The sequence below is a fragment of the Schistocerca americana genome, chromosome 6 (assembly GCF_021461395.2).
Source record: "Schistocerca americana isolate TAMUIC-IGC-003095 chromosome 6, iqSchAmer2.1, whole genome shotgun sequence".
In the NCBI taxonomy this organism is placed as follows: Eukaryota; Metazoa; Arthropoda; class Insecta; order Orthoptera; family Acrididae; genus Schistocerca; species Schistocerca americana.
The window spans coordinates 79,028,044-79,055,548 of record NC_060124.1 but is presented as its reverse complement, the minus strand read 5'-3'; the positions used below and the strand labels follow the sequence as shown (position 1 = coordinate 79,055,548).

Sequence of the window (27,505 nt, the reverse complement as noted above, 5' to 3'; positions counted from 1 at the left end):
TGATATTTAAATTTATATTAGATGTTAAAAAATTCCTCTTTTTCAGAAATTCTTTTCTTCCTATAGCCAGTGTGCATTTTATATTCTCTCTGCTTCAGCCATCATGCTCCCCAAGAAGCAAAGTCATCCACTACTTTCAGTGTCTCATTTCCTAATCTGATTTCCTCTGCATCACCTGATTTAATTTGGCTACATTCTAAAGGTTGGCATCAGAGGGAAATTTGTGGTGGGGTCACAAAAAAGAACAGTCAAAAGACTAAAACACTGTACATTCGTTCAACTGTTCTTCCAAATCTTTTGCTGCCTCTGACAGAAATACGTCACTGGAAAACCTCGAAATTGTTATTTCTTCTCCCTAAACTTTAATTCCTTCTTCACATCTTTATTTTGCTTCCTTTAATGTTTGCTCAGTGCACAGATTTAACATCAGGGATATGCTACAATCCTGTCTCACCCCCTTCTCAACCACCACTTTCCTTTCATGCCCTATAAATCTCATTGGTTTCTGTACAAGATGTAAATAACTTTTCCATCCCTGTATTTTACCCCTACTACCTTCAGAAATTTAAAGAGTGAACTCCAGACAACATTGTCAAAAACTTTCTCTAGGTCTACAAAATCTATAATCATACGTTCGGTACTACCTCACATGTTCCAGCATTTCTCCAGAATCCAAACTAATCTTCCCTGAAGTTGGTGTCTAACAGTTTTTCCCTTCTTATGTAAATAATTCATGTCAGTATTTTGCAACCATGGCTAATCAGATTGATCGTTCAATAAAGTTCACATCTGTCAGTACCTTCTTTCTTTTTAACTGCAATTATTACATTATTCTTCAAATCTGATGATATTTTGCCTGTTTCACACATCTTGTACACCAGGTGGAATAGTTTTGTCACAGCTCAATGAACGATGTCAACAGTTCTGAGGGAATGTCATCTACTCTAGTGGCCTTGTTTCAGATTTCAGTATTCTGTCAAATTCTTCTCACTGTATCATATCTCCCATCTCTTATTTATATACTAGCTCTTCCTTTTCTGTAATATTGCCTTCAAGTTTATTTCTCTTGTACAGCTCCTCTATATATTCAGTCCACGTTTCAGCTTTTCCTTCTTTGCTTAGTACTGATTTTCCATCTGAGTTCTAAATATATACGACTACTTATCTTTTCTCTGAGGGTCTCTATAATTTTTCTGCATGCAATATGTCTTTCCCATAGTTATACATGCTTATATAGCCTTACATTTTTCTTCTAGCCATTCCTGCTTACCCATTTTACACTTTCTGTCGCTCTCATTTCTTAGACATCTTTTTGCCTTTCATTTGCTTCACTTTTTTATTTTCTCCTATCATCAGTTAAATTCAACACCTACTGTGTATCCAAGCCTTTCATCTCCTGAAGTTACCAATTCATCTTCTAATGTATTCCCTTTCTCTGTTTCAGTCAATAATTGCCTAATGTTCCCTTTGAAACTCTCAACCATGTTACCGTCATTCAACTTACCCAGGTCTCATCTTTGTAATTTTCTACCTTTTTGCAATTTCTTTTATTTTAATCTACAGTTCATAATCAATAGATCAATAAATTATGATCAGGATCCACATCTGCCTCTAAAAATGTCTTACAGTTTAAAACTTGGTTCTGGAATCTCTTTCTCACTACCACACATTAATCTGAAACATACCAGTATCTCAGGTCTTTTCCATGTATGCAGCCTTCTTTCATAATTCTTAAACCAAGTTTTCAGTGATGATTAAATTATGCTCTGTGCAAAATTCTACCACATGGCTACCTCTTTCATTCCTCCCCCCCCCCCCCCCCCCCCACTCATCTACATTGTTCTATTATTTTATATTTCCTTCTCTTCATAATATGCAATTCCAGTGCCCCACAACAGTAAAATATACATTTCCCTATCACAATAATTTCTTTTATCACAACATACATTCATTCAATCTCTTCATCTGCAAATCTAATTGTCATATAAATTTGTACTACTGTGGTGAATGTTGGCTTTGTAACTATTGTGGCAGCAATAATGTGTTCACTATGCTGTTCAGTAGATTACCTGCAATCCAATTTCTTAATCATCATTAGTCATATTCCTCCATTATCCCCACTTGATTTTGTATTTAGATATAAACTTGTACTCAGCCAACCAGAAGTCTTGTACATACCGCCACAAAATGTCACTAACTCCCTCTATATCTATCTTCAGTCTATCCATTTCTTTTTAAGTTCTCTAACCTGTCTACCCAATTCAGGGATCTAACATACCATGCCCCTACCTACAGAATGCCAGTTTTGTTTTTCCTGGGTAATCCCCACCTGGAAATCTAAAAGGGAGACTGTTTTACCTTTGAAATATTTTACCCAAAAGGATGCCACCATCACTAACCACATAGTGTAGCTGCTTGCCCTCGGGAAAAATTACAGCTGTAGTTTCTCTTTGCTTTCAGTCATTCACAGTACCATCATAGCCTGGCCATGTTGGGTGATTTTAGAAGGCCTGATCAGTCAACAACCATACTGTTGCCTTTAAAACTACTGAAGAGACTATTGCTCTTCTTCAGGAACCATATATCTGTCTGGTCCTTCGCATATGCCCTTCTGGTGTGGTTGCATCTATGATATGACAAACAGTAACATTGAGGTATGCAAACCACCCAATCTCAGAAATGTCCATGGTTTGTGAGGGGACGGAAAATCTCACATGCAGCTTCAGTTTCTGTTACAGTGCGTTTGAGCTCTTGTCTACTCTGACAAAGACTCCACCTTCATTGCCACCTTGGCATATCCTTGTGGTATACTCTTTAAATTTACCTCAAAAATCTCCTCCTGCCAGCTTCAGGCTGCAGACAAAATGACAGTTATTACCAAGCTGTTGATAATACAGTAGAATCTATACAAATTTTGGGAGATGCTTTTCACTGCTTTACTGTAGTTTATTTTTAATTGTTACAAAGCATTTGTGCTTGTGTGGAAATATTCTATAATATTTTTTTCTTATGACTACTACAATTTTTTTAGTTTATTACTACACATTTTACTTCATACACTATCTGTATGATTAACCAGTTACATCTAACTACAGTTCTGTCCAGTTATCACTACACATAAGGCTTTAATACCACTGTGAAAGAATGTGGTGCCACAAGTGAGAGGTTTCAGAGCTCTTTTGTTCATCTGTGTCACTTCCTCGCCACTTTACTTATAAAAAGATACTTTGCCCACTGGTGTTTTGGTGTGTAACACATTTACTTTATGTAAGCACTCTAGTCTCTGGCTTCTTCTTAGTTCTTCCATGTTTGGGTAACTTCTAATATCCGCCTGTGCATTTTTGATTAAGTCATCTATTTATTGCCTTTGGGCATATTACTCAGCTATTTCATTTCATGGTTAAAAAACTACATTTTAGTTTATTGTTTTCATGAAAAAATTAAGTGTGGTCACTGTTATTGCTGTAACAGTTACTAATGTTGACACGGACTTTATCAATGACCCCAATAACCATGCCTTCATTCCCTATTCTATATTACTATATCTGTGTCATTTACCAGTCATGACTGGACAGACTGTCAAGATTAATTGCATATATACATTTAAAAAAATATTCACAAAATGAAGACATTTATACTTAATAGAAACAATATTTGTTTGTCCATTCACTTTGGTCACTATTAAAGAATTCACCAATGGAGTACAATGGGTGTTCTTTCAGGTCCTGTGCTACTCTTCTACTGAATTTTCCTAGCAGCAGGGATTGCACTTCTTGAGGCAGTGCGTTGAACATCTTTAGGGCAACCACTGGAAAGCTGTCTTGCATTCCCATCAGTCGACACCTGGGTATTTTGATGCTCCTCTTGTTATGGGTATTGTGGTTGTGTATATGTTGTCTCATGCTGAAGACTCCTTGGTTTTCTTTCACGCTGATGAGACATAAAAACACATACTAGCTGAAGACTGTCATAATTCCTAACTGCTTGAATATAGGCCTGCAGTGCTCCTGTCTTTTGCTTGATGTGATTATTCTGAGATCTTTTTTCTGTAGAATTAGCACATCCTTACAACCTGCAGAATGTCCCCATAACAGTAGGCCATAATTGATATGGCTACGGAATAGGGTATAATATACTGTTATGAGATATTGGTCACTCAATACACCTTTTAACCTCCTCAGAAGGTATATTACACGGGAGAGCTTGGAGCACACGTACACTGTGTGTTCGTTCATTGCTAGTTTCCTGTCTATCATGAAGCCCAACAGTTTGACAGCCTCCATATTATCATGGCATCCGATGTTGTTAAGGGTGCATATCAGATGTTGTGTATTTTCTTCATTCATTTTCATTTTATTTTTGATGAACCATTCTTTAATGTTTTGGAAGAGTACATCCGTTTCTTGGAGTGATTCTGCAGCAGTTCTTCCTTTGGCAAAAAGGGTGGTGTCATCAGCAAACTGTAACATATTGTTGTTATAACCCATATCATTGACATAAATAAGGAACAGGAGAGGCCCTTGGGGTACTCCATATTCCAGCTTTTGTTCTTATGATGTTGCTCCATGAATTGATACCACTTGACTCCGGTTTTCCAGATAAGACTGAAAAGTTGCCAGAACAACACCTCGGACACCATAACACTTCAATTTATTGAGCAGTATCTTGTGGGAAATACAGACAAATGCCTTGCTAAGATCACAGAGTGTCAGTGCCACCCTTTCTCTGTCTTCGAATCCTTGCCTTATTTTTCTGGTTAAGTCCAGTGCTGCCGTAAATGTTGACTTTCCCTTGCGAAAACCATGCTGTGTGTCCTGGAAGAGCTTATTTACTTCAAAATAATTCTGTAACTGGAGTTTCATAACAGTCTCCATAACTTTAGCTAGAATAGGAATGATAGAAATTGGTCTGTAGCACATTGAACAATTATACTTTTGGCTTTCCATCCGACTGAGTTAACACGGAAAACCCAAGGAAATTATATTAGTTCAGTTTCTATTTTCTTTACAACAGTAATATTGTAGTCCTTTTGCATAGCTTGAAAAGTGTGCCCATGTCTAGTGCTGTTGGTTTTCCGTTTCCTCTGTTTCAAATACAGTGTAGTACACCACAGCCGAGAAGACATCTGATGCTGGTCTATTTGTGATGGTTACAGTGCCGGCAGGATTTCGTGTGTTCCTGTTTCATACTTTTTAGCAGTGCTACATATTGAGCTATTGTGCTAATGGGATCATGTGTTTTGATTAGTATTTTATATGAAAATTTCTTGATTTACCTACATCTTTGATTTACTTGTAGGCTACTTTTCTGCAGTGTTATGTAATGTGTTCGTGTGTTTTCACTTTTTTGTAGTATTTTATTTTCAAAATATCTTGTTCAGTAATCTCTCTATTGTGCATGTTGCACTCACAATGCAGACAATGGGCTGACCCATTCTTAATAAACGTACTGGAGTCGCATTTGGAAGACCTGGGGTCTATTCCCCGTTTGGCCATCCTGACTTGGTTTTTCCAAGGGTTTCTTCTTGTTGCTAACGTGAATGCTGGGATGGTTCCTTCGATTTCCTGCCCCTATCCTCACATTATCCACAGCGTACGATGTTAATGTTATATGCGTGTATATCATCTGTCATCTTTCTGTCATGTCCAATGCTACTGTACTAAATGGTCTATGGACGAACAAATAAATAAATGTCATACTAACAAATGACTTCATAACTAAGGACTATGTGTACTGCAAATTCATAATAAGGGGCAAATGTAATATATTGTCATAGCAGTATTCAGTATTGTGATTCTCAAAAGTTGCCCTGAGCTACTGTAAGAGTATCTTCCATGTATAATCAATTTATTAGTGTGTTTTTGCGTACATTCCGATTTCAGATCAACAGCGCATCCGCGGTTCACACAACTGATGTAGGCCCATCTGACAATGATCTTGTAAAAGTACACTACTGTTTTTAGGGCTACAAAACGCATTTAGTTCATAGGAGAAATGCATTTATATAATCGAAAGGACCCAGTTATAACAATGGGAGGCTACGAGACTTTGCAGAGACGTGTATGTTAATATCTACGGAACCGCTGTTTTCGCAGCTAAATACGCACATGCGAGACATTACTATTATTATTGTTGTCTTAATACTGTATGTGTGTGGTTTTCGCATATAATCCCATATCATGGTACTGACAAATGCTTTCAAATGTAATCGCTAGATGGAGGAAGGATCGAGACATTAAGGATTGGCTCTAGTACGCACCAGTAGCGGTAGATGGCGATATGCTCTGTGTTTTGAATTAAAAGTCAATGGCGGTGAATGTTTACACCTGTGTTCGACATTTTGTGTGATTGTTCCGCTATTCGGTACTGTTAGTTGGTTGTTACAATAACTGCATTGCGGATACCGACGGCTCTTGTTTTGTTTACACGTCCGATCGTGATTACTGTACTAACATTGCTTGTGCAAGACTAATTACATGTGTGTTTCTGCTTGGTGCTCAAGAGCGTACCCCCGGGCTATCTGTTTATGACATTAATGTTTTAGGTTGGAATCCCCAGTGCTCGCCGAGGTTGCCTGCAGGTGCGTTACCTACCTGATGCATGATACCCAACACGGAAATAATATTAAATTTCGCCTCACTCCAGGCGCTCTAGCTTTCACGAAGTAATTGCTGTTTAAACCTTATAATATCAGAATCCGCTGCATGCAGATTTTGAAGTCCGGCAGGTCGTTTTCATAAACACTTTGATTTATAGGGACGAATTTGATATTTCCCTACATCTTAGGTAAAGTGAGTTTTAATGAGCGTCGTAACAAAACCATGTGCACTGTGAAAAGAAACGAATTTTTTGATGAGGTTGACTGTTAGAAAAGGGTTATTACAACTTAATAGTTTTTCTCCAGTGAGCTTGTAATTGATGTTATAGATTCAAGCCTGATTGTCAGGTAGCAGAAAACCATGAATATACAACAATCCTTAAGTGAGCACGGTAAACTGGATGTCAAAGAGCTAATATCTAAAACAAAGCTATACATGTATGCTCACAGCCCTGTCCCTACTTCTGCATGATGTTCAAATGCCTGCTTTTCTATTCTTTATGAATAGCCATTATTTGGTGACATCTCACAGTTTCTGTTTATTTTTACTAGATAAACGACTCTGGATCAGAAGACAATGATATGGATTTTCTCGGTGTCTGTACGCATGTATATGTAATTTCACTTTTGTATCTTCACATTGTCCCCTGTTAACAGTGCAAGCGATTCTGCCTTAGAGATCTGATAGTACAACTACTACTCGGTGCTGAGGTAAACTGAAACTGTTTATTGCCGAAACATTGCTAATTATCTTTTTAATACTTTAAGCTACGGACGAACTTAATATAGCCTAGAACTCCAATAATTATAAACTCCTACAGTATTACAAGTCAACAATGACTTAGAATTATACCAAATTTGCAAAAAAGAATCCACCTTTTACAATGTCTGTTAAGAATGACTCCCCATAAAATATTTTTGTTGTCTTTCCGGTATGTATAGCGTTTTCATCCAATGTTAATTGAGAAAAGCAGCCCTAATAATCTGATCTCCGATACCAGTACACTTAATTCTCAAGTATCAATGTTCAAAATAATATGCAGCATCAGTATTTATACATTTTACTGCCCATTGTCTATATGACGTGTTTTACAAAGTCTTCTCTTATCTTGAAAATATCATGTAATCATTTATGTTTATTTTTATACTTGAGTAGGTTTGTGTGAAATTTTACAGCAACTTGTTGCCAAATAAACAATTTCCAATATAATAAAAATATGGGATATGATCTGTTATTGAGTGACATGAAAAACTGAAAACATGTTATGGTCTGATGGAAGATGTAATATTTACAGGTTCACTCAAGCTCAACCAGCTCTTTGGCACTGCTGCTACATTGTGAGGTGAGTGTCTTGTAGATCATGACGTAACATCAACCCATTCTCACATCACGTTCTGTCAGTCCCATGTTGAAGGAGGGCCTTCGAGGATGCTGAGTGAGTCAAGTTTTACATTAGCAGGCAGTGACAGCCATGGCTGGTTCCTTCCATGAAGTGTACCAACAACAACTTGAGGGGTTCTACTTGTGATATTTCTCGAGATATACCACATTTCAGCTGACTTTTTCTTTTGACATTATGTGCAGAATATCAAGTTACAATTTAATGTGAAATATTCTGCTGAAGTATTGTTTCGTCACTATTAGTTGAAGCCATTTATTAGGATGTTGTAACAAGATAGCAATACTGAAGTACTCATTCTGCTAGATTAAAGTGCTTTGGTTTAAAGGAAATGAACTAGAGAAATTGAATTAACCAGACGGTGCAAAATAAAAGCACAGTAAATGGAATTTATTTCAAATTAATCAAATTATCTCATGATCTACACACTACTGAATATGAAATTAGGTGAAACTTGTGCTATTTTATGAATGATACACAAATTTACTTGGATTCATGTTCAAATGTGTGTGAAATCCTATGGGACTTAACTGCTAAGGTCATCAGTCCCTAAACTTACTCACTACTTAACCTAAATTATCCTAAGGACAAACGCACACACCCATGCCCGAGGGAGGACTCGAACCTCCGCCGGGACCAGCTGCACAGTCCATGACTGCAGCGCCTTAGACAGGGCGGCTCTTTATTACTACCCATTTTGGTAGTGTGCCGTCATATCTGTATGAAAAGATTATTAATCTCATGCCATATCAATTATCAGTATGGAAGTCCATATGATACATTTCTTATCTGCGCTGTTACACATGTACAGAAAACCATCTGATTTCTTATCACAAGTGCAGTTTTAACCATGAATTCTAATAGATTATGCCATATTTTGTCCTAAGACAGCAGTTGGTTTTCTGTATAAGTGTTGCAGTGTAGATAGGACTCACATTGATTTCCATGTTGATAAATGATTTGATATGATCAGTAATTGATCTTTTTATGCTGATATGATAGTAGATTAAATTAGACCAGATGTAATTTTCAGTCCAATAGCTCCACAGTGATGAGATCCTCCAGGATGTAGAACATGTCAGAAAAAAATACCAAAGCCAATAATAATAAAAGACTATTAATACAGTTTCATCCCATTCATTCCAAACAATATATTACTACTGTTAGAAATTGCTAGTAAAAAATTTTCTATCTTTTTTTATGATTTTGTTGTGTCCTGTAAGGGATTGCTAGAAATACAATGAGTGTCACATGACAAATTAACGCTAATCAAAGTTGTTGAGTTACTTTGAAATTATGCTAGGGATTTGTGGATATTGAGTAATAGTCAGACTATGGTAGAAATGTTACAAAACACAAAACAAGAATACATTTAATTTGTTTTATTTTGCATACCAGAATGATGGTAGTAACTGCTAAACACAAAACAAGAATACGTTTGCATACCAGAATGATGGTAGTAACTGCTATGTGTTTCATTGCAGCAGGGAGAATAAGTGTGAAATTCAGTATGAAGTTACACCGATCAGAGGTGTCAGCAGAAATGAAATTATTATTGATGATGTTTCAGTTTATTGTTGTCACGTATTTCAATTCCTATATGACTGTAAGATGCACCAGAAAAATTAAGATGTAACACTATACATTGACTGCTACATGCATCCTTAGATTTTTACATGAGAGGGGTATTAAATACATGTAATAGTCATGTTGAAACATAAAAAGACCTGTGTGAGGTAGCTATTGGAATGTAGAATTTCTCTACAAATAATACTGAACAGTTTTGAGTTCTCGTTTCTAAGGATTCAGAAGGCTCCTGCAGTAGTTGCAGTCATTTTTAGTAATGTGACGTATGATCCTCCCATGCATACAAAAATGACGGATTTACAGAAACAATACTGAGAAATCGAAAAGTAACTCGTATCAGTTTGATAGGGAGAAGGGCAGCAGCTCTTACGTAGTGCCTATTAGAACGAATGTCGATTGTATGGGAGAATTGTCCCTCTAGAAGAGTTCATAGTTTGCTTACAGGACATATGAGCAGACCTGCAGACCCTAATAGCTGACGCCAGTTTGTTGCAGAGTTGTTAACATGGTTTCGTTTCCAGAATGTTGAGCTACTTAGCATCTACACGAGTTTCATAAGCACTAGAGTTGTAAAACTAAAATAGGCTACCACAGACCACCATAAATAAGCATAGATTACGATAGTTTTCCTAGTAGTTTTGGCCAGTTAAGATCGTACCCGCATTATCTGTACGTTAGGAGTGTTGCATACCTATTGGGCGTACCTCATAACGATCGCACTCAGTGTCTTACTAGATTCCCCTAAAAATAGGAAACTGATGAGGCTACATAAAGTTTCCGATAGCCTACGGAACATTTTTGTTCTACGTCTTATTCTACTGGTTACTACTTAAAAATAAACAGTATTTATAACAAAACTGAAATTGTCAATATTTAATCGGGGTTTTATTTGAAAATCGTTGATTTGTAGCGTGAAACGGAGGGATATTGTAGTAAACATAAAGAAAACAATACCGATTTATCATATGGCGCTGAATAACACTATTTCCTTTACAAAAAAATAAAATTAAAAAAAACGCGAAATAAAAATATATTAACATCGCTTCAGTACTTCAACGAACTTGCATAAAACGTGCTTCTGTTAGCCATAAACAACTTTCTCATTTATCGGTAGTAACAGGAAACACCTGCACTTCATCATTATGAAGAACGTTCTGTTGAGTACAAAATACCAAAGTGCAGAAGTTATGCGATCAACTAATTTTTGTTACTTACCAAATGCAATGTATATTCTGTAAGGATATAAATACACTGTAAGCTAAAAGTATATGATGTGTGGGCTCTAATTACGTGTGAAGCAAACAAAGACGCAAACAGAGGTTCCCAGTTTCTCTCTTACACATTTACGTTTCTTTCCTTGCCAATACTACCGGTAATACTGTTAATCCTACCATTTACTACGGCATTTATGTACTGTACCTAAAACTATCAAACCGTAGTTTTGGTAGAGTGGAATTCTAATACGCTGAGGTGACAAAAGTCATGGGATATCTCGTAATATCGTTCCGGACCTCCTTTTGCCCCGTCGTAGTGCAGCAACTCGAGATGGCAACGACTCGAGAAGTCATTGGAAGTTTCCTGCAGAAATATTGAGCGACATACCTCTATAGATGTCCATAATTGTGAAAGTGTTGACGGTGCAGAATTTTGTGCACGAACTAACCTGTCCCATAAATTTTCGATGGGATTCATGTCGGAAGATTTGGGTGCCCAAATCATTAGCTCGATTCTCCAGAATGTTCTTCAAACCGATGACACGGCGCATTATCGTCCATAAAAACTCGTTGTTTAGGAACATGAAGTCCATGAGTGGCTACAAATGGTCTCCAAGTAGCGGAGCATAACCATTTCCAGTCAATGATCCGTTCAGTTGGACCATAGGAACCAGTCCATTCCATGTAAACACAACCCACATCATATGGAGCCACCGCCAGCTTGCACGGAGCTTGGTTGACAACTTGGGTCCATGGCTTCGTGGGGTCTGCATCGCACTCGAGCCCTACCATCAGCTCTTACCAACTCAAATTGGGACTCACCTGACCAGGCCACGGTTTTCCATTTGTCTAGGGTTCATCTGATATGATCCCGAGCCCAGGTGCTAGCAAAGGTACTTGCGTCAGTCGTCTGCTCCCATAGCCGATGAACGCCAGATTTCGCCGCACTGTGCTAACGGATTCGGTCGTCGTACGTCACACATCGATTTCTGCGGTGCTTTCAGGTGGTGGTGCTTGTCTGATAGCAATGACCTCTGTACGCAAATACGGGTCAACAGAAGCGTCCGATCCCACGCGTCGGCTTTGACCCGTGACGTAAGGGTGTTGTCGTGTGTGACGTCATGACGACGCGGAGTTTGGTTTGAGTGTGGCTGTCTCCAGTTCTGTTTTATCTTATTTTATTTACTTTTCTGATCTGATCGTTCTATCTCGTGAGATTTTTTTTTTAAATTTAAAAACACTTATTACTTATTTTAATTATCTGTTTCCTCCAATTTCTGTTTTAGTTTATTATATTTATCTTTCTGATCTGTTCGTTCTATCCCGTGAGATTTTTTTTAAAAAAGACAAAAAACACTAATCAGCTACTGAAGCATCTTTATCTTCTATAGGTTGTAGGGGTTACGACCCCTGGGGAGGTGGGTGGGTATTCATGCATGGCTGTCTTCACTTACACGTTGTAGCTACGCAAGGCGTGTAAATTTGTTTATATTTAGTTTGCCCCCACCCAAAACACCCCATTTCCCGCGCTTGTCCCGTTAGTGTCATTAGGCTTCTTGTGGAAAGTGTGTGTGTTTGTTTTTGTTTCCGCCATATTTGTGATGTCATGGGTCAAAGCAGACGGGCGGGATCGGACGCTTCCGTATTTCCGCAAATACTGCTGTTCTCGGTAGTTAAGTGAAGGCCATCGGCCACTGCATTGTCCGTGGTGAGAGATAATGTCTGAAATTTAGTATTTTCGGCACACTGTGGACACTGTTGATCACGGAAAATTGATTTATTGATTTCCCTGACGATTACCGAAATGGAATGTACCATATGTCTAACTCCAACTACCATTCCGCGTTCAAAAGTCTCTTAATTTCCGTCGTGCAGCCATAATCACGTCGGAAACCTTTTCACATGAATCAGCTGAGTGCAGATGACAGCTCCGCCAATGCACTGTCCTTTTATATCTTGTACGTACGATGCTACCGCCATCTGCATATGTGCATATTGCTGTCCCATGGCTTTTGTCATTTCAGATTAGGCACCTGTCGCGTGAGGTCCAGCTCTATTCTTCGCGAGATCCTGAAGGATTAAACAGCGCAGTCGAGGCTTGTTTCTTAACTTGCTGAAAATCTTCAACACAGCTTACAATAATGTCTGCGAAATAAATATGACCATAGCGAGTATAGCGTGAATTAAATACTTCCCAGCAAAGAGGAACTCAGTACATGGTTTTTAATGTTGAAGCTAAAGTAGCGTCAAGCATACCCAAGGAATTGCCTTAATTTAAGGGCAATTAGTCTGATAACTTGTAGCATGAGACCCATACCTACTTTCTGACTACCAGTACTTAGCCACATACCACCTCCATCTCTGCAGTGAGAAACTGCCCTAGTACAAATGTTCGTGCAAACATTCTGAGAATCAGCACAGGTAGGTTTCATTCTCGTCACCTACCCCTGGATACCTAAAAAAAGTTGGAAACGGCTTTAATACTCGAGACACACATGGCAGATTAATGTTACGACTGAATAACTTAAGATGCTATGCATACCGACCAAGCCAACTGGCTTTGAATTGCCGTGCAACATCTGGTCCTTTCTTAACCGAATAAGAACCAGAATTGAAGGTCTGTCGTGTCTTTGCACAAAGGGAAGAAAATATCTTCACTCACAAAGTTTTGACTGTGGCGCTGAAAAGCAGACTGCTCGCCTGTAATTGAAGAATGTCCTCTTGCTACCTGGCCGTATTGGGATACAGGGTAACGACACGCCTGATAAAGTTACCAAAGAAGCATATTGGGATGGTGCTGTCCGTCAATGTCCGATCCCGTTGCACGCCATTATCTCATTTTGTGACAAATGCATCATGCGTCAGTGGGAGACTGAATGTTTGCAGCTGACAGACAACAAACTGCGGTCGCTCAACTCGACCACAAAGGCTTGTCGGACTTCGTATTAGCCTCGCCGCTGGAAGGAGGTTTTGCTTACCAGACTGCGCATCGGCTATAGCCCTTTCACACATGGCTTCCTCCTGCGGCGGGAGGATCCAGCATTCTGTGAAGTTTGTGACGTGCCACTTTCAGTTCAGCATATTGTGGCTACGTGTGTTGTGTGTCATACTGATATTAGGGCAGCCCTCGGTCTCGCTTGAGATCTGCCTACCATCCTCGTAGATACCGATACCAGTGTTAACAGAGTGGTGAAATTTTGTGAACTGTCAGGCCTCATCCCTAAGCTGGTAGGGAAGGGCGGCAGACGTTAATAGATTATAAACTGGTCCACATGTGGGGACAGCCTTCGCCCCCACCCATGAGATTTGAGTTTTCGTCAGGGCACTAATGACCATGATGTCAAGCGCCCCCTCAACCCTAATCATCATCATCGACTTACTGGTGAAGACGAAGGTATCAGTAGACAATCTTCGTGGCCAGTACATTAGCCTGTAGTTTGAGATAATTGTAATATTATTTTTGTGTGATGTATATCCACACGCTAAAATAATTCATCGAGGCAGCTGTCAGTTGCGGCTTTTATTACTACTGGTAAGTAGCAGCTACCAGTTGGTAACAAACAGCCGAAACCTGACGTCAAGTGAGATGTCCTGTTCCGACATTGATCGCGCTGATGCACTCCATCGGATGCGTGCTCTCTTACTTGGCGTAATGTGGATACTTAAATGCTATCTTGTCTTCATTGCCCCCACGCAGTTGAGTACCCGTCATCGTATACGTGCCGATAAGGTGAGCCAGTTTCCCTTGGCCGTAAATAAGCGCTGTATTCTCCCTTCGGATGCGTTAGAAAATAGTTAATATCATCCAGCTAGCTTATTTCGTAGAGATAAGTGTCCGTGTTAATTGGCGGCATTACCCCCCATACAAATATTTCTTCGTATGTACTTTATATTATTATTAACTGAAAATAGTTTTCTTTCTCTTCTTATATACAGCAGGATCGCTTAGTCTGTCCAGCCAAGAGGGGACTGCTTCTAAAACTTGATGTAAATCATTGCCGCAGTGAGAGAATTCTTTAGATGTTCCACAAAAATTGAGACGTCGTGCTGCAGAATTCGATCAGCCGCACATTTTGAGTTTGCAGCCACATAATATATATCACTTCAAAATGTTTTTCTACAAAAAAAAAAAAATCATTTAATACTTTCGGTTGGAATGCAGGCTCCGTTATTCTTCATGTAACTGATATTAACGCTTGAGCTACCACCAAAGTCAAATTTCAACTCAAGGAATTAAGTGAAACTATTTCAAGAGATTGTTCAAGATTAGCCGCTAAAGAAATTAAGCTTTCCCTCTTTCAAATTTTCCAGAAATATAATTCAAACAATTTTTCTAAGATACATGAAATTTTCGGTATATGTTCTGACGTGCTTAATATTTTCCATCATAGACTTCTCACAAATAACTTTCAAAGGAGCGTCTCGAAAAAAGCCAAAATTGATGTATCACTCATAGGCTTTTCATTGTTATTCAAAAATCATTAAAATTGAAAAAAAACATCTCTTCCTAGCTTGGAAGAATAAGGCTATTCAGCATACGTAGTCAACACATATTTGAATTTACACACTTTTTTATAACACGTCGATATACAGTGAGTGGTCATTCACGTTCAAGACATGTGTACAAATCCATCATACATAAACTAGTTTCTGACATCCATTTAATAAGAATGCGCAGAGAAGATTTAACAATGATGGCACGATGTTCTCACCCCCTCGAACCGCCGGCGCCGTTTTGTTTAGCGATTCGCATTGCAGATTATTGCGTCGGTAGAACACCGTTGGATCACTTTGCCAGCGTCTATCCCGTACGACATTAAACAGAATAAAAAAAAACAACATTGTAGTACACACACCATATACCAAATACATAATTCAATACTACAATTTTCTTGCACACGTGATGTTGCTCAAGCGGAAGCTAAGGACGATTCTGTTCCCTAAAATCTACAGCACCACACAAGCAGCTGCCTCGCTGAAGTATTGTGGGATAAACAAAACGTGATCCGGTGGCATGCCCGAGAACCATATGTGGAACGTATCCGCCGGGGAAGCCTACACAGGTGCAATTTAGTATTGCGAAATTTAAATACCTACACTCCCAGATTTCATTCCTTTTACCTTTCTTTTTTTTTAAAAAAGAATCCTCCTCCCCGAACCAAGAAATCCCACACCAGAAACCGCAAGTGAAGTGCAAGTCCTAAAGTTTACCAACCTCCCCTTCCCCCCGCCCCTCCCACCCATTTTTACGTAATAATAGGATGAATAGGCATGGGTTTGGATAGTGAAATGGAGTGCGTCGACAGTGAGTATTAATTATTATAGTTAATTAAATCTAGCTCCCACCCGTTCTCACACGTCTTCAACAGCCGCTTGTATCTAGCATAATAATATATCTTCGTAACAGAGGATGCATAGGGTAGTACAACAAAGATCCTTGTTAGTTATTTAAACATCTTACTTAGTAGCTGCTCAGGAAAATAAACTACCATGGAAATAAATAGCCAACAGACATCCATCTCCTGAGGTTTTCGTTTGTAGCTACAATCAGTTGTGAGGTAAATAAAGGGATGTGGAATTCCACCAGGCACGGAAATACGTGTAGGCTAAAGAAGAAGAAACTAATGTGAAATAAGTATAAACTATAGGTAGGATATTTCATAAACGGAAAAAATAAACTATTTCAAAACGAAAGAAAGCTTGCCTAACTCAAGGTGAGAAGGGCTTTGAGGAAATATAAAATTGGTCCTTTTTTTCTACGAGATAGTTCTGTAGCATGTTAGAAATGTTATCGCCAGGTTTCAGAAGTTAATTCGTGCTATAAATAATGTAAAAGCCGTCTTGTTGGTACCCAAGCGCGGTGCCATATTTTCTTTTCCACACGACTCTGTTCTTGTTTGCGATATTTTACTATTTCCTGCCATCAGAGAAGATATCTGTAAAGTCGGAAGGCTGTGAGCCCATTTACGATGCGATTATTTACGATTTATTAAAGAAATGGTGGAGCACAAAACCCGAACGAAAGCTTTAATACCCTCATTTAGAAGAGACGCCCAAAGACTACATTTTGCTCACCTACTGTCTGGTGTTCGATGATGGTAACACGATAAGAATCGTGACGCTTCAGGCCTAGTATTTGATGCAGGTTGCTTCACTGAAAACCTGTTGAGAAAGACGTGCGTATTACAAGTTTTGAAATATCAGTGAAGGATATTGCTAGAAAGGCACGCCAGAAGGATCAGATTAGAAGGAAAGAGCTACATGATGACCAAATGTATGGTTCTGACCAGTATTAAGGTGCTTGTTTCTGCATAAATACTAATAACATCCCTTTTCCAGGTTTCCCCAACTTTCGTTTTTCAGTGTACAAGGAACATTTTCTGTTGAAGCATTGCAGATAAAAAGGTGAAATTAGCAATAGACTTTGTGTATGCTATAACACAACTCCCTATGCTACAAATTTTTCGAAGTGCATTACTGTCAGATTTGTTTACATTTTTATGAATTAAAAATTCTGTGCGTCATATATATAAATTTAAAAAAATTACCGGATTTCTAAAGCTGATATTAAAAAACTGGTGCACAAATGTCTCTAATTACAAAAAATAACCTACCACATCTTGAAAGTGGTGGGTAAAGTTACCTTTGAGCAAATGTTCCTCATGTGACAGTTGTTGTTGTTGTGGTCTTCAGTCCTGAGACTGGTTTGATGCAGCTCTCCATGCTACTCTATCCTGTGCAAGCTTCTTCATCTCCCAGTACCTACTGCAACCTACATCCTTCTGAGTCTGCTTAGTGTATTCATCTCTTGGTCTCCCTCTACGATTTTTACCCTCCACGCTGCCCTCCAATACTAAATTGGTGATCCCTTGATGCCTCAGAACATGTCCTACCAACCGATCCCTTCTTCTGGTCAAGTTGTGCCACAAACTACTCTTCTCCCCAATCCTATTCAATACTTCCTCGCCCGCATCTCGTGGTCGTGCGGTAGCGTTCTCGCTTCCCACGCCCGGGTTCCCGGGTTCGATTCCCGGCGGGGTCAGGGATTTTCTCTGCCTCGTGATGGCTGGGTGTTGTGTGATGTCCTTAGGTTAGTTAGGTTTAAGTAGTTCTAAGTTCTAGGGGACTGATGACCATAGATGTTAAGTCCCATAGTGCTCAGAGCCATTTGCCAATACTTCCTCATTAGTTATGTGATCTACCCATCTAATCTTCAGCATTCTTCTGTAGCACCACATTTCGAAAGCTTCTATTCTCTTCTTGTCTAAACTATTTATCGTCCATGTTTCACATCCATACATGGCTACACTCCGTACAAATACTTTCAGAAATGACTTCCTGACACTTAAATCTCTACTCGATGTTAACAAATTTCTCTTCTTCAGAAACGCTTTCCTTGCCATTGCCAGTCTATATTTTATATCCTCTCTACTTCGACCATCATCAGTTATTTTGCTCCCCAAATAGCAAAACTCCTTTACTACTTTAAGTGTCTCATTTCCTAATCTAATTCCCTCACCATCACCCGACTTAATTCGGCTACATTCCATTATCCTCGTTTTGCTTTTGTTGATGTTCATCTTATATAATCCTCTCAAGACACTGTCCATTCCATTCAGCTGCTCTTCCAAGTCCTTTGCTGTCTCTGACAGAATTACAATGTCATCGGCGAACCTCAAAGTTTTTATTTCTTCTCCATGGATTTTAATACCTACTCCGAATTTTTCTTTTGTTTCCTTTACTGCTTGCTCAATATACAGATTGAATAACATCGGGGAGAGACTAAAACCCTGTCTTACTCCCTTCCCAATCACTGCTTCCCTTTCATGTGCCTCGACTCTTATAACTGCCATCTGGTTTCTGTACAAATTGTAAATAGCCTTTCGCTCCCTGTATTTTACCCCTGCCACCTTTAGAATTTGAAAGAGAGTATTCCAGTCAACATTGTCAAAAGCTTTCTCTAAGTCTACAAATGCTAGAAACGTAGGTTAGCCTTTCCTTAATCTTTCTTCTAAGATAAGTCGTAATGTCAGTATTGCCTCACGTGTTCCAGTATTTCTACGGAATCCAAACTGATCTTCCTCGAGGTCGGCTTCTACTAGTTTTTCCATTCGTCTATAAAGAATTCGTGTTAGTATTTTGCAGCTGTGGCTTATTAAACTGATTGTTCGGTAATTTTCACATCTGTCAACACCTGCTTTCTTTGAGATTGGAATTATTATATTCTTCTTGAAGTCTGAGGGTATTTCGCCTGTTTCATACATCTTGCCCACCAGATGGTATAGAGTTTTGTCAGGACTGGCTCTCCCAAGGCCGTCAGTAGTTCTAATGGAATGTTGTCTACTCCCTGGGCCTTGTTTCGACCCAGGTCTTTCAGTGCTCTGTCAAACTCTTCACGCAGTATCGTATCTCCCAATTCATCTTTATCTACATCCTCTTCCATTTCCATAATATTGTCCTCAAGTACATCGCCCTTGTATAGACCCTCTACATACTCCTTCCACCTTTCTGCTTTCCCTTCTTTGCTTAGAACTGGGTTTCCATCTGAGCTCTTGATGTTCATACAAGTGGTTCTCCTATCTCCAAAGGTCTCTTTAATTTTCCTGTAGGCAGTATCTATCTTACCCCTAGTGAGATAAGCCTCTACATCCTTACATTTGTCCTCTAGCCATCCCTGCTTAGCCATTTTGCACTTCTTGTCGATCTCATTTTTGAGACGTTTGTATTCCTTTTTGCCTGCTTCATTTATTGCAATTTCATATTTTCTCCTTTCATCAATTAAATTCAATATTTCTTCTGTTACCCAAGGATTTCTAGTAGCCCTCGTCTTTTTACCTACTTGATCCTCTGCTGCCTTCACTACTTCATCCCTCAAAGCCACCCATTCTTCTTCTACTGTATTTCTTTCCCCTATTCCTGTCAGTTGTTCCCTTACGCTCTCCCTGAAATTCTGTACAACCTCTGGTTCTTTCAGTTTATCCAGGTCCCATCTCCTTAAATTCCCACCTTTTTGCAGTGTCTTCAGTTTTAATCTACAGGTCATAACCAATAGATTGTGGTCAGAGTCCACATCTGCCCCTGGAAATGTTTTACAATTTAAAACCTGGTTCCTAAATCTCTGTATTACCATTATATAATCTATCTGATACCTTTTAGTATCTCCAGGGTTCTTCCATGTATACAAACTTCTATCATGATTCTTAAACAAAGTGTTGGCTATGATTAAGTTGTGCTCTGTGCAAAATTCTACCAGGCGGCTTCCTCTTTCATTTCTTAGCCCCAATCCATATCCACCTACTACGTTTCCTTCTCTCCCTTTTCCTACACTCGAATTCCAGTCACCCATGACTATTAAATTTTCATCTCCCTTCACTATCTGAATAATTTCTTTTATTTCATCATACATTTCTTCAATTTCTTCGTCATCTGCAGAGTTAGTTGGCATATAAACTTGTACTACTGTAGTAGGTGTGGGCTTCGTATCTATCTTGGCCGCAATAATGCGTTCACTATGCTGTTTGTAGTAGCTTACCCGCATTCCTATTTTCCTATTCATTATTAAACCTACTCCTGCATTACCCCTATTTGATTTTGTGTTTATAACCCTGTATTCACCTGACCAAAAGTCTTGTTCCTCCTGCCACCGAACTTCACTAATTCCCACTATATCTAACTTTAACCTATCCATTTCCCTTTTCAAATTTTCTAACCTACCTGCCCGATTAAGGGACCTGACATTCCACGCTCCGATCCGTAGAACGCCAGTTTTCTTTCTCCTGATAACGACATGCTCTTGAGTAGTCCCCGCCCGGAGATCCGAATGGGGGACTATTTTACCTCCGGAATATTTTACCCAAGAGGACGCCATCATCATTTAATCATACAGTAAAGCTGCATGCCCTCGGGAAAAATTACGGCCTTAGTTTCCCCTTGCTTTCAGCCGTTCGCAGTACCAGCACAGCAAGGCCGTTTTGGTTATTGTTACAAGGCCAGATTAGTCAATCATCCAGACTGTTGCCCTTGCAACTACTGAAAAGGCTGCTGCCCCTCTTCAGGAACCACACGTTTGTCTGGCCCCTCAACAGATACCCCTCCGTTGTGGTTGTACCTACGGTACGGCTATCTGTATCGCTGAGGCACGCAAGCCTCCCCACCAACGGCAAGGTCCATGGTTCATGGGGGGAGGCATGTGACAGTTTGTGTTCTACCATGGCGCTGCTGGATACTTTTAGAACATGTGACAGTGTGTGTTCTAAAAGTATCCAGCAGCGCCATGGTAAAATTATTTGCCAAATAAATTGGCCCAGATTTTAGCCCTTTTTTAAACATAATGACATCATGTGCAGAATTTGGTTCAATTATCGCTCAAACAATAAAAATTACATTAGGTTATATGTACCCGTGTATTTTCTCATACGTCCCCTCTTAAGGATCTAAACAGCCCAGCCGCATGTTGTGTGTTTTCAATTACAGTGAGGTAGTCGCGTTGTTTCACTAGTTTGCTCTTCTTGGTTTTGCAGATATGTTAAATTATTATTTCTTCCCTCCTCTCCTTTGTGCTTTACAGTTTCATACACGTGAAGTTTGAATTTTAAAATGACGAAACCGGTCGTCGTTTGGATAAATATTTAGTACTACTGAAGCGGATCTCTCTAAATTAATTATCATGCCTCTGTGTTGCGGATGTCCTACATACCAAATCTTGTGCGTAAGAAAAACAGCTACGCAGTGGTCCTAATTGTACAAATTAAGATACTGGCGAAGGGTGGATATGAAGGTATCACGCGAAGAACGTGGCCAACTGCCAGAAGCCACTTGTAAACACTGGTGTGATGGCTGACATAGAAGCTGGGAGGGGTGCTATGAGTACAGTGCAAATGTTTTCGAAAACATCAAAGGTGCTGTATTACCTGTTTTAATATTGAATATGCGTAGTGAAAACAAGTATTCATGGTGAGGTCCAACTAGCTCTGTTCGTTCATGTGACCCAGAAGGCAGTAGGCAGCAGAGCTGACTGGCATAAAAGTTTCCCTGGGTGTTGCATCGTACTGTAAAATGAAGGTCACCGATTAGAACCGACGTTTCTGCGGCTGTTTGTGCGGTCTTGTTCAGCGTCTACTACGAAAGACACTGCCACCGTGGCCGAAACACTGGGTTTCCTCGGTGACAGGCAATTCACAACATGACGCGGGACCATAACCTAGAAACTCTGACTGGAGAAATCTACACCGCTATATGGCGGAGATGATATTTATACCGTGTTTTTGGACCCACAACAAGGTTCCGCACTGTCTACGCTGGGAGACAATCTCTACTGCTTCCAAATTAACAGTTTAAGTGTGGGTCAGATGTAGCTTGAATTCAAAGAAATACAGGGTGTTTCAAAAAGAACCATCCGTTTTGGTACGTCTCTATTTCTGAAACTAATAACCATATACAATGAAACTCAAAGTTGTTTTCCAAACCTTTTCATAGGCGTTCAAGATGCCCCTCTTGAGATGCACGGTATATGTCAATGCGTTATTCAAGTTGTGCCCACACTGCAGTGAGCATGTCTTGAGTTACGGCTTCGACAGCTGCTGTTACACGATGTCTGAGTTCATTCGTTGTAGTTAGTGATGGAGGCACATAAACAGTGTCTTTTATAAACCCTCCACAAGAAATAATCACATACAATCAGGTCCAGTGACCTTGGAGGGCAGTAGTTTAAGACTGAATCATTTGGTCCAGTGCGGATGCGTTCGACGTTTGTGTCAGAGACTCGGGGACGGCCCGGCGAGATTTGCCTGTACACAAACCTGTTTCTCGAAATTATACTGTAGGAGGATCCACGCCATACCTAGTACGAAAGTCAAACTGAACAGTTATTACTGACACGCACTGCGTAAAACGTAGATCTCAAAACGCACTCTGTTTTCCCGATTTTAGTAGAACTGAAGTGAGCGCACACTGCTGCTACCTAGCGCGACCTATGTAAAACTCGAGAGTTTACTCTTTCCAGCAGTACTTTGTTCATGCACATATCTCAAATAACATGATTGTTATGATTTTTTAAATAGGGTGATTTTGTTGATGCACCCTGTATTATCGACAGCAATTGACAGATTTGTATCAAATGAATTAACAAACGACGGGGCTGATCCCCCATGGTGTACAAAGTAGGCGAGAACACTGTTGCAGAAACAACGATAAAAAGCATGCCAGATTTCAACGAACGCAAAACCCCCAAGATGGTCGATCTTTTACACAAGCTCGAAATGTAGCGTGGACTTCAGTGCGAGATGCTCTGTCTAGAATATTTTTCTCGAAAGGTGGTAGACAATCCAGAGATTCTGGTCGTATGTAAAGCAGCCTGGCGGCACGACGTAATCAATGGGTTCTCCGCGCGATAGCAATGGAAATAATATAGGTGACAGTGCTGTTAAAGCAGAGCTACTAAGCACAGCCTTCCTAAATTCGTTCACCAAAGAAGACGAAGTAAATATTCGAATAAGAAATAGCTGCCAACGTGAGTAACGTAGAAGTAGATACCTTCGGAGTAGTAAAGCGACTGAAATCAATTAATGAAAGCAAGTCTTCCGGTCCAGACTGTATACCAATTACGTTCCTTTCAGCATAGACCGATGCAATAGCACCGTATGTAACAATTATCTACAACCGCTCGCTCGACGAAAGATCGTACTCATAGACTGGAAAGTTGTCCAGGCCATACCATTATTCAAGAAAGACAGTAGGAGAAATCCTCTAAATTACAGGCCCATATCGTTAACGCCGATGTGCAGAAGGATTTTGAAACATATATCAAGTGGCTTGGAATCAAATTTCGTGCTTATGAAGTATCGTCTCAGTTATGCAACTGTATTCGTGATCTCCTGTCAGTGAGGTTACAGTTAGTAGTAACTGACGGAAAGACATCGAGTAAAACAGAAGTGATTTCTGGCGTTCCAAAGGTAGCGTTACAGACCCTCTGTTGTTCCTTATCTATATAGACGGTTTAGGAAACAATCTGAAGAGCCGTCTTAATTTGTTTGCACATGATCCTGTTGTTTATCATCTAGTAAAGTCGTCGGAAGATCAAAACCAATTGCTAAAAGGAATCCGTTAAAATCTGGTTACACGATAAATCAATCATATTCAAAGGCAGTAAATTCGACAAAACACCTAGGAATAACAATTAGGAATAGCTTAAATTGTAAAGACAACATAGAAAATGCTGTGGGGAAGACGAACCAAAGACTGCGTTTTATTGGCAGAACACTTGAGAACATGCAACAGATCTACTAAAGCTTGTCCGTCGTCCGGCGGGGGAGTACCACTGCGCGGTTAGGGATCCTTACCAGACATGATTGACGGAGTAGATCGAGGAATTTCGAAGAAGGGCAGCACGTTTTATATTATCGAGAAATAGGGGAGAGAGAGTCACGGACATGATACAGGATGTGGGGTGGACATCTTGAAACAAAGGCGTTTCTCGTAGGGGGGGGGGGGGGGGGGGGGGGGAATCTTCCAACGAAATTTCGGTCGCCAGCTTTCTCCTCCGAATACAAAAACATTTCATTGACGCCGCTTTACAAAGAGAGAAACGATCATCATAATAATATTAGGGAAATCAGAGCTCGCACTCAAAGATACAGGTGTTCCGTTTTTTCCTCGCGCTGTTCGAGAGTGGAATAATGGATAATTATTGTTAAGGTGGTTCGTCGAACCCTCTGCCAGGCGCTTAAGTGCACTATTATGCGCTCACATAAGCGACGGGTACTACAAATTTACCATGAAACGATATTACAATACCATGCAGAAAGAATTTAAAGGATTTGACTGACAATGAAAGAGCAGAAAATTGCAACGATCGACAAACGGAATTCATTGTACTGTACATCAAGAAACACTTTGTGATAAATTTGCAGGCATGCAGCATGTAAAGAAATTGGTGGTACGAATAGTAAAGTTCCGGAAGTCGCACATATTATTCCACTGCCAGTTGCAATAGTTTTCGGTGGAACTGAACAAAGAGTGTGGAGACTTTATATATTACTGAAAAGTATACTGGTTAAGGAACATGCCTGGAACGATTTTTCGATTGAAAACTAGCCACTGTTGATTTTATGAAGGAGAGATGAGCACAGGAACAAAAATTAGAACATCCGGAATGAATTGCAGCCCTCGCGTTGCAGGTGAACATGACTGCACACCGCCCACAGTAAGACACTGCAAGGTGAGGAACAATTTATTTCTGATTTGATGGGGACACATTTAAAAAGAAGATTGCTTTATAGAAGGAACACATTCTGAGAAACACAATCCAGTTCACAAGCTTACTGCCACTAAAGAAAACCCGAAATGTGAAGAACTCGTTCTGGCCTTGAAAGAATTGCAAGGATAGCTCCTAAAAAGTTTGAGAACACTGTCAATCGTACATCTTTCTTTTTCGAGTTGTTTTCGAAACCGTTTGCCGTTTGAGTTGAAAGAGCCTCTGTGCACGTGCAGATGTAGCTGACTGAGTTGCAAGTTAATTCCAGTTTTAATGACAAATCTTTCTGCTTCAAAACTGACCAGGACGTCTACATCATTTTCCTCAGGTAGAGTTTCCATGCCTCTGTAACGAGGTTCCGAAAGTGCTACAATGTTTCGATCGACATATTTGTGTGAAAGCCATGTTTCGATTATGACAGTAAATAAGTCACGATTATGTGGCAACTTGAGTGCGAAAATCTGTGAAATTGTGCTTCTGTCTGTATGCCGATAGTTTGTACCAAATAAAAATTTACAATGTCTTCAGCGCGCCAAAAATATATAATACTGAAAATTTGTTTTGGCCGTGATCTTTATTGTCGAGAAATGTGAAATAGAAAACAAAGTCGTATGCAGTGCGACTGCAGGAGTCATGTAAATGCGGCGCGTCCGCAGTTTCCTCCTGCCCCCCCCCCCCCCCCCCCCCCCCTCCACCAAGGCTGAGTGCTGTGGCACTCGTGCCATGGCATGGCCTGCGAGCCGAATTCTCGGCTGGCCCTGTTGTAGAGAGGCCTCTTCGGAGTACCTGGTTAGCGGTTTCTCATGCGACGGTCCCTAGTTTCCGGGAAAATGGATGCTGAAGTTGTGTGTGTACCTTCTACATTTGTAACGTTTATTATGTTCCGAGCAAATGAGCGCAGGGGCTAGGATTGGCGCTGCCACGCTGGAGGTGCGGCTTTAAAATCTGCCCGAGAACTTTTCATTTTTCATCGTACAGAATATCTAAAATATTATATGTTATGAAAAAATTATGCAAAAGTAGTAATTTTCGCTGTAGTAATTTCATTAATAAATCAGTCATTACAGCACACTTTCTTCAAATGCGTATTCCGCTTATGGATCGTAATTAAAATTCAAAATATTTGCACAGCTTCAAAGCGTACTCAACGATGGACGAAGCATTAGCAGCTGCGGAAGGATTCCAAATACAGACAAAAGTGCTCATCCCTAATTTTGACCTTGATTATATAAATAATGTCGATCAAACTGGCTGCTAGCACCAGTCGATGTACAATAATCTTTTCGAAACAGAGAACGAAAACCCATTTGAACAAGACTATTCAGTCCTGCACAGCGTAGTGTATCATAGTTGCACCAGAAAAGATATTCCCTTGCGTTTTCTTATGTGTGCGGGAACCACCCAGGAAGTTGGGTTGGAATGTTCGAAAAAGAGTTAACATATTGACTCATAAATTATGAAATGTAATTGCGACCTGCGCGAAACCTGGGAAGCTCACAAAAGTACTGCACGAAGAGTTTTTTAAAATCTGTCATTCTTCCGTATGCAGGACAAGAAAAAATTCTTTATATTATTCACTTACGGTCAAATCTTTGTTGATGAAAGACAAGCATGGACATACTCTGTAAAAATTATCCCACCTAAATGCACTCCCACTTTGCCAAACTTGTGGTGTTTATTTGTACACGCAGGTTAAAATTTTCACGACCTGCTAAATACTAATAGGGAAATTGCTTCGAGGGAAGATTCCATTTAAATACATTCTTTAATTCCACATCAGTCCAGTGCACCTGCTTTCAGAGAAATGGTGAGATACGCGTGGTACATATCGAATTTGATCGAAGAATTTTTGAATGTAAACGAACTGTGCTTTCCGGTATCGCTGCTGAAAAAGCCGCGTGCCTGCATGGCAGTAGGCTTCACTAAATGTGCGACGTGCTCTAAGGAATTCGTTTTTCGGTTGCTTCGGCGACTTCTAGCACAGCAGGCGATAGCGAGTAGGACGAATCTGTGATCTATTCCGTAACAAACGGCATACACAGTCGAAGAAAGTTTGCTATATTGATTGATTTACTAATCAAACTACTACGACGAAAATGGATATTTTTGAATAATTTTGCATGACATATACTACTAAATGATATTCTGTACGATGAAATCGAAAAGTTCGCAGGCAGGATTTGAACTTATACCGACAGCACGCTGGGATTAAAATTTAACCGCTGCGCTAAGCCGCCTTGGTCGAAACGGAGCTAAAGTTACAAGTGCAGGAGGTAAGAATAACATGTCAACATAGATTTTCTCTGAAACTAGGGACCGTCGCATGAAAAGCCGCTAGCCAGATAATCAGGACAGGTCTGTCTACGACATACCCCAGACTCGTCAAAATCTGTGATTAATAAGTCTGATGGTCGCCTTGTGAGTGTGTAGGAGAATCAGTTTCAGAGATAATACC

General features: G+C 39.9%; 1 protein-coding gene across 1 annotated transcript in view; it reads left to right on the top strand.

The window, feature by feature from the left end:
- Nucleotides 1–6,318: 6,318 nt before the first annotated feature.
- Nucleotides 6,319–27,505, top strand: part of LOC124619339 (focal adhesion kinase 1) — a 749,959-nt gene continuing 728,772 nt past the window's right edge. The window contains exons 1-2 of the mRNA XM_047145654.1: nt 6,319–6,580; nt 7,894–7,941. The gene's annotated coding sequence lies outside the window, so the exon portion shown is untranslated. The remainder of the gene's footprint in view (nt 6,581–7,893; nt 7,942–27,505) is intronic.